Source organism: Lissotriton vulgaris, chromosome 4_1 (assembly GCF_964263255.1).
Source record: "Lissotriton vulgaris chromosome 4_1, aLisVul1.2, whole genome shotgun sequence".
NCBI lineage: Eukaryota > Metazoa > Chordata > Amphibia > Caudata > Salamandridae > Lissotriton > Lissotriton vulgaris.
This window is the reverse complement of record NC_141691.1, coordinates 1,221,731,664-1,221,744,436: the sequence shown is the minus strand read 5'-3', so window position 1 is coordinate 1,221,744,436 and position 12,773 is coordinate 1,221,731,664.

Below are 12,773 nucleotides of genomic sequence, written 5' to 3'. Positions count from 1 at the left end.
TGCCTGTTGGAAGGGTAAGGTAGAGGGTAGTGCTACTTTATCGACGAGTCTAAAATTCTGTGGAGAATAAGCGTCATCTACTCCAGTTACAGAATACTTGTGTGATTGAAAAATTATATCACTTTATTAGCGAAACGGATTAGTGGAATTGTTTTGTGTAAGTTACTAACTGATTTTGCAAAATATCTTGTAAATACGCCTTCTTGAAAAATCCCTGTAAGGGAGGGGTCAGTTGGCGCTGCAGAAGCCAGAGCGCTAGTGATATCAAAAGTGTTGCGCGGGGATTGGTCCTCGTGATCAAGACAGAGTAGGAGCTGATAGGTTCATCACGGAAAAGCAGCAAAGTAATTGGTTAAGCACTAAGAAGACGTATCTTGTTCTAATTGGTACGCTAGTGTAAACCGCACTGCGATAGGTTGGTGATACGGAACAGCAAACAGGGAAGTGCGCGATCTTTTGAAAGACAGAGGACTACTGGAAAAATGTCTTACTATTATGAAGAGGAAAAGAAGAAACCTTCATGGTTTTAGAAATGAAAGAATGTATTTTCAAAAGACAAATAAATTGTGACAAGAGAGGGAAAATTACTCCCTCCACTGAAAACGCCCGCTTCTTACATGTCGTCAAAATATGGTTATCATACATGCATTTATTTAGAGAATTGGGCAAAGTATACTCAGGATGATGGTGTGTTAGCTTTTCCTGAAGAAGGATCATTTGATTTGGCAGTTTAACGAAACTTGAGAGACAAGATGATGAAGCTTGAGCCGAGACCTAGACCGACTCCGTTTGAAGCTTTGGTTGAATGGGAGGATGAGATGCATGAACTAGAGAGTGAAAGGCTATGTAGGCATATCAGACGGAAAGGTAGAGGTCGAAATTTATGGGGTGAAACACATGAGAGTAGAATGTGTAGATGGAGAGACAGTAATAAGTTTGATGGTATGTATCCAGTTAGATTAGTAGGTGAATATGAAGGACAGAAATGCACAGAAAAGAAAAAGAATGTGGAGGTAGCGAACCAAAGTTATGGTGATAGTGAATCAGAAGATGTTGTATTAGAAGAAATATTAAATTGGAGGCCGCCACCATATCAGCCAAGTTCTTTATAGACTACTCCGAATGCTCCAATAGCAGATGAAAGAATGAATGAAACCCCAAGACAATATTCAAGTTTAAAAGATGTACGAGATAGAGTAGAAGCCAGATATATTCCAAGTACTCCAGTTGTAGAAGCTAGAATTTCAGATACTCCTGTACAAGTAAATGATTTGCACACTGTGCGAAGTAATGGAACTCGAAGTGATGTACAACCAGATATTTCTGAGTATGAACGATCTGCACATGAACTGATTCAGAACCTCACTAAAAATATGGAAGCAGTAACCATTCCTGTAACGATAGGACCTGTAATACCAATGTTTGAAAATCAGAGAATAAAAGAGCCAAGCTTGACAGTTCCATTACAACAAAGTTTACAGAAAGTAAAAGAAAATATTTATCCAGATTTATCTGAAATAAGACGTAATATTAATGTGAATCCTCCTGAATTAAGTTTTAATCAGTGTCCATCTTACAGATACCCGATTGGTGCAGAATCTGATTCTACAACACCAGAGAAAAGTGTAGATAAAATAGATTTAACGCAAACACCTGTAGGACTATCTGAAAAAGAATTGAGTGACTGAATTAAAACTTTAAAATTAAAATATCAAGAATCAAAAGTGCTGAATGTGGCAAAACTAAAAGTAGATATGGAAGAATTAATTATTGGAACAATTGGAACAGATAGACTAAAAACATACCAGGATGATGAACTTATGTTTATGTGTAAAAGCATAACATGGAAGGCTAAAACTGTGTATGATCCGTTGGAAGAATTGGCAAGTGAATTAGGAGTGGAATTTTAAATTTTTATATCATTTCAGAAATCATATAGAATGGATTTTGCAGAAAAATATATTGAGAATATGTATACTGCTGGGAGGTTAGCACATATAAAAGAATTGATTGTGCTGCTGCGGAAATTGGAGATGTGAGCAAATGGAGGATCAAGTGGGCAAAGAAGAGAGAAGAAAATAATGATAAATTCACATTAGCTTTTCCGATCAGGGAGAAGGGGGCAGTGGTAACTGAGTTCCCCATGAGAGAGATACCTGGAGGAGGATATGTACATGTTCCTTGGAGTAGACAAGACATATTGTCATTCAGAAATGATTTCCCAAGGTTGAGAGAGAAACCAGTAGAATGGTATCAACAGGTAGACAGATTTGTAAAAGTGTCAAAAGTTTTATGGATTGATTTGGATAGATTGTTTGACATAGTGGTGCCAGCAGATTTATGGATAGAATGTAAAATAGCTATAGATTGGCCAAGAGAGGAATTTGCAAGAGACAAAGTAACAGGAGCTCCATCACCAGATGTAATGCGAAAATATGAACAAGTGATAGTATGGCTGAAAAACAAGATACCTCAAAAAGAAAAAAATTGAGTAAAAATAGACAGGACCACACAAGAGCCAAAAGAATCTGTACATTCATTTTTATGAAAGATTGCTGTTAGTCTTTAAACAGTATAGCGATTATGAGGAACTAAATGAAAAAGATATGAGCCATTTCATATATAGATTTGTGTATGGATGGAGACCAGAGATTGGAGATATGATACAAATTAACACCATAGGTTGGGAGTCAGCTACTGTGGATGAAGTTTTGAGAAAGGCAAAATATTGCAGTGAAGAAATTGATGCAAAACAGAAAAAGCTGAAAGAAAAGGCTATGTGGGCACAAGTAAAGGTAGCAGAACAACAAGTGGCGCAAATGGAAAATAAGAATGCAGGGAATCAAGGAAATTTCAAGGGTAAACCTAAGTTAGTGGTAAATATTGATGAATTGAAGAAGAAGTTCCCATGTTTTAATTGGGGCAAGTTAGGGCATTGGAAGAAAGAGTGTAAATGTCCGCCGAGAGTTAACGTGGAAAATAATTCGTTACATTTGCAGGTGCAGTTTCAGGTAAATCAACAACAGCAACAACAGCAGATAGCAAATCAGCAAAGTCAGGTGCCACAACCGCCACTGCCAAACAGTGTAAACCAGCAGAGATACAGTGCATAGACAGGATTCAGAGGAGGTGAACAGGTAAAAAGACCGCAAAGAGTGAATGCGTGTCCTCAGTATTGGTTACAAGAAGAAGGTGGCAGTGAGTCGGATAAAAGTTTATGATGGTGCCTTAGAAAGGAAGAAGAGTGTGTGCTTGGAGCCACTCTTGAGGTAGATCAATATGGTCTATTTGTGAACGGAAAGGTGAATGATGTGGAGATAGCTTTCCTAGTGGACACTGGTGCTACCAGTTCTACTGTCAGATCAGTGGAAATTCAAAATCTTCCTCTCTCTGGAGAGAGCATCCAAGTTGTAGGTGTAGCTAATAGACAGATACAAACTCCTCTGACAGAACCAGTTGAAAGAGAAATCGGAACTTTCAAAGACATGCATCAATTAGTGGTGTGTGATAGTAGTCCTGTTAATTTGTTTGGAAGGGATATTTTGTGCAAGATGAACTGTGCCATATATATTGTTCACCATATGGCATAGAATTGCAAACTCCAGATGAAGATAGCTTCAATAAAATGACAATGCTCATGATTGGGGCAGATGCAAAAACCACAGTTGATGGACAGAATGCAGAACAATGTCATACATTGTTCTGCATTCTGTCCATCAACTGTAGTTTTTGCATGGAGTGCAAAAAAACGATGGATTGAGGCCCAGATCTCTATACTGGGGTGAATGTCTGACATTGTTCTGCATGCTGTCCATAAACTGAGGTTTTTGCAATTGTCACCCCGAGTGGGATGGTTATGCTCAGACGTGAGTCCCATGCTATCCACACCACTGGATTTAAGCAAGCCGGGCTGAAGACGGCTGAAATGCCAGAAACCGGTCCTCGGAGGCTTGTTTCCGGTCCAGGGAAGGCACGGCTTGGCAGTTCGGGCTGAACTGTTCCCATGAGGCACAGGGTCAGACTGATTTGCATATGGCCATTTCTGAACTGGGGTGGTGTGGAGTGCAAAAAAACGATGGATTTAGGCCCAGATCTATGTACTCGGGTGAATGTATGACATTGTTCTGCATTCTGTCCATCAACTGTGGTTTTTGCAATTATCACCCGAGTGGGATGGGTATGCTCAGACGTGAGTCCCATGCTCTTCACACCACTGGATTCAAGCAAGTCGGGCTGAAGACGGCTGAAATGCCATAAACTGCTCCTCAGAAGCTTGTTTCCGGTCCAGGGAAGGCATGGCTTGGCAGTTCGGGCTGGACTGTTCCCATGAGGCACAGGGTCAGACTGATTTGCATATGGCCATGTCTGAACTGTGGTGGTGTGGAGTGCAAAAAGAACGATGGATGTAGGCCCAGATCTCGGTACTGGGGTGAATGTATGACATTGTTCTGCATTCTGTCCATCAACTGTGGTTTTTGCAATTGTCACCCCGAGTGGGATGGGTATGCTCAGACGTGAGTCCCATGCTCTCCACACCACTGGATTCAAGCAAGCCGGGCTGAAGACGGCTGAAATGCCGGAAACCCGTCCTCGGAAGCTTGTTTCTGGTCCAGGGAAGGCATGGCTTGGCAGTTCGGGCTGGACAGTTCCCATGAGGCACAGGGTCAGACTGATTTGCATATGGCCATGTCTGAACTGGGGTGGTGTGGAGTGCAAAAAAGCGATGGATTTAGGCCCAGATCTCTGTACTGGGGTGAATGTATGACATTGTTCTGCATTCTGTCCATCAACTGTGGTTTTTGCAATTGTCCCCCCAAGTGGGATGGGTATGCTCAGACGTGAGTCCCATGCTCTCCACACCACTGGATTCAAGCAAACGGGCTGAAGACGACTGAAATGCCAGAAACCGGTCCTCGGAAGCTTGCTTCCGGTCCAGGGAAGGCATGGCTTGGCAGTTCGGGCTGGACTGTTCCCTATGAAGCATAGGGTCAGACTGATTTGCATATGGCCATGTCTGAACTAGGGTGGTGTGGAGTGCAAAAAAACGATGGATTTAGGCCCAGATCTCTGTATTGGGGTGAATGTATGACATTGTTCTGCATTCTGTCCATCAACTGTGGTTTTGGCATGATTGAGGCAGAGCAAGATATTTCCTGTTTTTGACCGAGAAAAGATTCCTGTTGAACTGAAAGAAGTAGTGAAAGAAGAAGTATGGGATTTCACTGGAAGGTATAGAGGATTGATGAAAGGTGTTGATCCTGTAAGAGTCACAATAAAGGAAGGTGCAAGCTACCCTAACATTCCTCAATATAAGATGACTGCGGAAATAATTGAAGGAATAACTCCAGTGATTGACAAAATGATTGAACAGGGAATTTTGAGAGAAATAGAAAGCAGCCCTTGTAATTCATCAATCATGGGATTTAAAAAGCCCAACGGAACATTTAGAATTGTATAGGACCTTAGAAAGGTTAATACAACTTTTGTCCCATGTTGCCCGATTGTTCCAAATCCCGCAGTAATTTTGTACCAAATTCCCCATGATGCAGAGTGGTACACTGTGATTGACCTGTGCAATGCATTTTTTACTGTTCCATTGCATTCAGAAAGTTAACCAATTTTTGCGTTCAGATTTCAGAACCGTATCTTAGCATGGTGTAGAATTCCACAAGGGTACACTGAGAGTCCATAAATTTTTAATCAGCTGCTAAAGAAATCATTAGAAATCCTGAGCATGCCTGGAGTATCTGTGTTGGTTCAATACATTGATGATCTTTTGATTGCATCGAAAACTAAGGATGCATGTGTAACTGACACAGTAGCATTGTTGAATCATTTGGCAGAGGAGGGACATAAGTGTCTCCATCAAAATTACAGTTTTGACAGAAAGTAGTATAATATTTAGGTCACAAGATTGCCAAAGGAATCAGACAAGTCACAATAGAAAGAATCAAAATGATTCAAGGAAAGCAGCCACCTAAAACTCAAAGACAAGTAAGAATGTTCTTGGGAATGGCAGGTTATTGTAGACAGTGGATTAGTGGATTTTCATTGATTGCAAAACCATTGCAGAGACTGACAAAAGCAGACGTCAGAGACCCTATAGTTTTGACCAAAACAGAAATGGAAGCTTTTGAACAGCTGAAAGCGAAACGGTATGAAGCACCAGCTTTAGGAATGCCTGATTATGAAAAAGAGTTTGAACTGTATTGCAGTGAGCGAGAAGGATGTGCATTATCAGTGTTGATACAGAGACATGGAAAAATGAGAAAACCAATTGCGTATTTCTCAGCTGTTTAGACCTTGTTGCAAAAGCTTTGCCAGGATGTCTGAAGGCAGTAGCAGCTACTAGTGTGAGCTTGGAACAAAGTGAAGGAATAGTGATCGGATTTCCTATGAGGGTCTATGTACCTCATTCTGTGGAGATTCTTCTCACTAGAGCTAAGACACAGTACATGACCAACAGCAGAATGACCCGATATGAAAAAGTAATTTTGGGAGCTGAAAATGTGACAATTACCAGATGTGTAAAGGTTAATCCTTCCACATTACTAGCTGACACTATTGAAGCAGAAGTGAAAGGTGAGCTTGATCACAAATGTTTGGATGTTCTTGAGTATTGCACAAAACCCAGACTTGATATCAGGGATGAACCTTTACCTGAATCAGATTTTGTAATGTTTGTGGATGGATCATAGCTGAGAACAGAGAGTGGCATTTTAAGCGCCGCTTATGCTATTTGTTCTGTGGCAAAAGTGTTGGAAGCATCTTGTTGAAAGGAATTCATTCTGCACAAGTAGCGGAGTTGATTGCTTTGAATTGAGCATGTGAATTGGGAATAGAGGTGAAAGTAATCATAGTGACTGATAGTCAGTATGGCTACAGAGTTGTCCATGATTACGGACAGCTTTGGTCCCAAAGAGGTTATTTCACTTCTGTGGGAACAACTATCAGGAATGCTGAATTTGTAAAAACACTGATAAATTTGATTCAGCTACCTGAAAAAATAGCTGTAGCAAAATGCTCGGCGCATAAAAAGAGTTACATTTCCAGAGGAAATAATTATGTGGATGCAATTGCGAAACATTGTGCGAAAAATCAAATTTCAATCAATCGAGATTAGCTGAAAGAACATGTTCTGAGTCCTTCAATGCTAACCACTAAAATTGAGACATGGCAGGGTGTGAAACAGAGACAGGAAGAGGCAGAAGCAGAGGAAAAGGATATTTGGCTAAAAGCAGGATGCAGAGAAGAAGATGAAATTTGGGTTTACAAAGATGAAAGACCAGTAATGCCCAATAGCATTATCTCAGACATGGCCCGGATGTACCATGGTCAGGCCCACATTGGAAGAGATGCCATGATTATTCTTTTTTTTGGACAAACTTGATATATAATCCCAAGTTCAGGATGATTGCTGAAAGTTTGTGCCAAAGGCGTTTGGTATGTCAAAGTCAAAAAGTACTTCATTCGGTTAAAAAAACAATAACCATAAAAGCGACATAGTAAAAGTTCATTTACAGTGAATATTACAGCTGTTTTTTCTCTAAGGAGAAGGAATCAACGTTTCTATTTAAAACAGTTAAGAATCATCCAAACGCATCGATTTTCGCAATTTAAAAACATGTTTAAAAAATCCCGATAAAGTTGTAACAATAAAAACAGCGTCCATTTTTTGTAATTCTAAGAATGCTGGCCGGCATTTAAATTAATATATTTAAGTGCAGGGACAATACATTTTCTTTGAGGCAAGGTATAAAATTTACAAAAAAATAAAACATGGATATCCGATTGCAGAGACAATTCATCGCATTGGCACATACACAGTTCTTTTGGCCAAGAGTTCATTTCCGGGAATGTCACTAACCTAAAGAGTATGTTAAGTCTAAAACGTGTTAAAAGGAATCTCTCATGGTTCGACATGGGGAGGCTTAAATATGGATGTAATTTGCCTCCAGTTAAAATCATCTGGTGTGAGCAGACCGTCTTTTTCTTTATTTCTTTTGACAGTCTTTTTTCCTTTAGATATTCCATACACATTTTTTTCAGTGTTTTTCTCGATATATCTGTCATTGTCAGTGGATCCTCATAATATTGTAAACAATCAATTTCTGTCAGGAAGGTCTTAACATAGTTTAACCACTTAAGATCACTTACATGTTGGAGTTTTAGCACATCCTGAAGTATGGCACGATTTACAACACACTCGTTTACAGTCCATACCCTGTGCCACAGGAGTATGGACTGTGTTCTAATTATATCAAAGATATATGGCTGCCCCAACTCCACGTGGCATATAATGGTTGCAGTACTTTCGGGGATGGAAAAATGTTCCTCATAAACTTGTTTTCCACTAACTGTATCGATTGTATGTTGGAGTATCCCCACAATCCTGATCCATACAGAGCCACGGATAAACACGTTGCATTATAAATAGTTAAAATCTCTGTTATTGGTTTCTTTCCCAGTTTTTTTAGAAAACTCTTTAAGGCCATTATTGTCTTTGAGAACAGAAGACTTCTTGCTTTTATTACACTTGCCCAGGAACCACTCTCATGAATCAGGATGCCTAAATAAGGAACGGTTGGCGTATTTTCTAAGGGAGCATTATTTATAAACATCGTTTTCATATGTTTATTTGTTCATGGTCAACAGTCCATGGTGAAAATTTTGCTACAGTTAATATTTAGATCCAGACTGAGCATGAAGTTGTTAAAGGAAGATAACAGTTTTTGCAGGGCCATGGGGGTACGGGCCATTAAAACAGCATCGTCTGCATACAAGAGCGCAGGGATAGATCTTCTCCCCACCTTGGGCATATCCTGCACTCTTGCAGGAGACGAGCCTCTAGGCCATTTATGTAAATCAGGAATAAAAAAGGTGCCAAACCGCACCCCTAGCGCACGCCACGCCCTATACCAAATGATCTACTACATTCCCCCCCTTTTCCGTAACGGACAGTAGCAGTTGCCCCTGAGTACAACTCCCTCAGAAACCAAATAATCGGTTCTTCCACCCCCAGCCTATGCAGCAATTCCCATAGTTTGTTGTGAGATACACAATCAAAAGCCGATGTAAGATCAACAAACGTAAAATATAAACGTTCCCTTTTTATCGCTATGTATTTCTGTTGAACGATAAATAAATTTAAGCCCGGTTCAATGGTTCCTATGCCCTTTTGGAATCCATATTGAAGATCGCTTATTACCCCCTTGTCCTCTGCCCAGTATTGTAATTTTTCTAAAATGACTCTACCAAGAATTTTTATTGACGAGTCAAGTAGGGATATTGGCCTATAACATACACAATTTTGCCTATCTCCCTTCTTATAAATGGGGACAATAATCAATTTATACCATGATGGGCTTAAGCCCCTTGCTAATGCTGCATTAAAAAGCTGTACCGGGATGGGACCCCAGATGTCACTGTTCCCTTTGTACAGATCCGCTGGGATCCCATCTGGACCTGCTGCCTTTCCACCCTTCGTGGCTTTTATACTTCTTAGGACTTCGGGGAGAGTGACCACCATTTTTTGTACTTCATCCCCTTTCTCATACACTCTGTTCAGTCCTATTTCAGGGGTTTCCTCTAAAGCCATATAAAGAGTGGAAGAATGAGTAACCCACTCATCTTCATGTATAGAGATTTCAATACGGGCTTTGAGGTTATCGCAGAGGAATGGGGCATTTACCACCCTCCAAAAAGCAGATATATCATTAGATATTGAAGCTGCACATAAGTCTTCCCAGGCCATTTTCTTTATGCCATTTTTCCTATTGGTTAATGCCAAATAATAGTTTTTTCTTAAATCTCTTATTAAAGAGACATCCTGGGGCTCCCGATGTATTGCGTGTTTGAGCTAGGTCAGGGCCTTGGTACATTCCGTATTAAAACCATCTTCTGTTGTTCTTACGCCCATTCTTTAGCTCCACCCTTAGACTCTCCTTAACAAAAGAAGCTATAGTGTAGAAGTGTTCTATTACATGTTCACTCATGAAATCTTCATCCAGGCAGACTCTGAAACTTTCTGTTCATGCATTCACCAATTTAGCTAAAAATTCCTCTGGGACTACCTTACTCCACTTGAGTGTGTACCCATTTTGCCTACCAAGCATCACATCCTGGACTTCATGGGTAGGAGGCAGATATTTTTTTCTTACCACAAATGGAGTGTCCATCTCAAGAACTTGTGGAAGATGGTCACTCATAGGTAAATCCAAGATCTTATATCCACTTAATTTATGGCCATAGCTATTTAAACAAACAGCAAAATTAATGGTGGATGCTTCTCCTCTACCAATAAAGGTCGGAGCAAATAGTGTCGGTTTGTGAGCCACTTCATTTGCATATCCCAAGCCACAGTTAAACAGTATCTCATTTAGCATATCCCCAGTTAGAGTATGGTCAAAGTGTGTGAGATTAATATCTTGTTCTAACATTAGACCACAGATGCCTTTTTTCCCCTTTTTACAAAGTGAACAATTAAAATCCCACCCCCCTACAATATCATTGCTTCCTTCCCTTTGTTATCTATTTCACACTGTAAATCATTACTTAACATTTTCAATGTATCCTGTATTCCACTTCTTGGTATATTATTATAAAAATTTATGATAATGACACTGGCTCCCTTCTTAGTGTAAATTACCAGTTTGTGGTAAAAACTGCATTTGGAATAAAATCGTACCCTCTCATATGACAAACAGTTTGAGAGAAATGCAATTAGACTACCCTTAGGTCTCCCATGTACTCCCCCCACTGCGGGCGTACAATATGTTTTATATCCATACATATACATAGGATCAACAGCCCAAGTTTCCTGGAGGGCCACAATATCTTGATTGTCTATGACAGTTTCCCAGGAGGGGTTGGTCATTTTCTGTCCTAGGCCTGCGACGTTCCAAAACATCATACTGCAGGTTTCTTTATTCTCATTTACTCCTACCAAGTCAGCAATGTCAAGTCCCTTATCCTTCAGCAATTCGAACCAAACAGAAGAACCATTGTAAGTTTGGGAACCATAGGACGGGAGGGTGGTCCATTTACAAGGGTTCAGATGGATTTTGTGGAGTTGCCCCCATGCAATAGGCTTAGGTATATTCTTGTGATAATCTGTTAGTTCTCCCGATGGGTGGAAGCTTTCCCCACGAGGAGGAATGATGGGGTAACTGTTGCCAAACTGCTTTTACGAGAGATAATACCACGTTTTGGTTTCCCAGTATCGATTGAATCAGATCGCACACCACATTTTCAAAACGAGTTAATGCAAAAGATCTATGAATCTCTAGACATTCACCAGAAGCTACATTGTGCTTACAGACCTGAGGCTTCAGGGGTAGTGGAGCAGGTGAATGGAACCATTAAGAACAGAATTGTAAAAATGTGTTTGGCCACAGGACTTAAGTGGCCAGATGCCTTGACACTGAGAAGCATTCCTGACAGGAAAACTGGACTAAGTCCACATGAGATTTTGATGGACAGGGTGATGAGGCAGGCCTATGTACCTGTTGATAAGTTATTGACAATTAATGATGACATCATACTGGATTACTGCAAAACCTGTCTGATATGGTAACTTCTGTGCTCCACCAGGTGGGAACTGAGTCAAATTCCAAAGAGAAAAATCCAGCTCATGATCTAGTCCCTGGAGACTGGGTTCGAGTGAAGGTACATCGCAGGAGAAATTGTTTGGTACCTCGGTGACATAAACCATGACAGGTGATCTTGGTTAGTACTACTGCAGTCAAGTGTGCTGGATTGACGAGGTGGGTGCATGCGAGCCACACCATTCGTGTGCCTGCACCAGAATACCCATACGATGGTGAAAGTACAACTGATTCTGATTCTGAAGCTGAACCAGAAAGAACTCCAGATACTGAAGATCGACAGAAACTTCGACATCTGGAAGTATTAGAAGCCAGCTCTGCGTCTGAAGGTGAAGGTGAGAGGGAGATTGTGGAGATACCAGATTCTGAAGATGAATCTGAAGATTGAGAATTGGTAAAGACAGACACCAGTAAAGACGCAAGAGTAAGTGAAGATAAGGCCATTGAAAAGGAGAAAGCTGAAGACAAATCTGAAAACTATGCAAGCAGGAACGGAAATCCTGAGACTGGGGAAGAGGAAGTAACTCATGAAAAGAATGAGATTCCAAGTACCAGTTATGAAGGTGTTCCTAACAGAGTAACAGAGAAGAAAGCGGAATCGGAGGGAGACAAAGACATTGTGAAAATTATAATCAATGACACAGTTGAAGAAACTGAAAGTGAAACTGATGACAGTGCAGATCAAACTGAAGAAAATCTGTAAAGGAGATAATTGGCCTAAAGAAACTGGTGGATTGAGATTCAAACTGGTGAACAAAACAAAAGAGCCAGAAGAGCAGGTGAATGAGTTCACTAGCCATAAGGAGACATTGGGAAAGAAAATAGAAGTTATTCAAAGGCCAAAAGTGTAAGACGACCAAACCAGAAATATAAATCACCTGAGTGGACGTATATTGTCCTACTGCCTATTGTTGAAGTCAATAGCAGCCAAGAAAACCTGTACAACCCAAAGATGATTGGGAAAAGTGAGTAAAAAAGTCAACTTAGAGAAAAGAGATAGGAGCTCAAAGTATATGATAATAAAAGAAAAATTGTGAAGTCCTGTGAGACAGATATTGTAAATATTAGAAGAGGTCAGAGTTCACATAAGGTCGAAGAAAGTCTGTCAGAAAAAATAACCATAGTGTAATTTAGAATAGAACTGACACAAGGTCGAAAATAAATTGT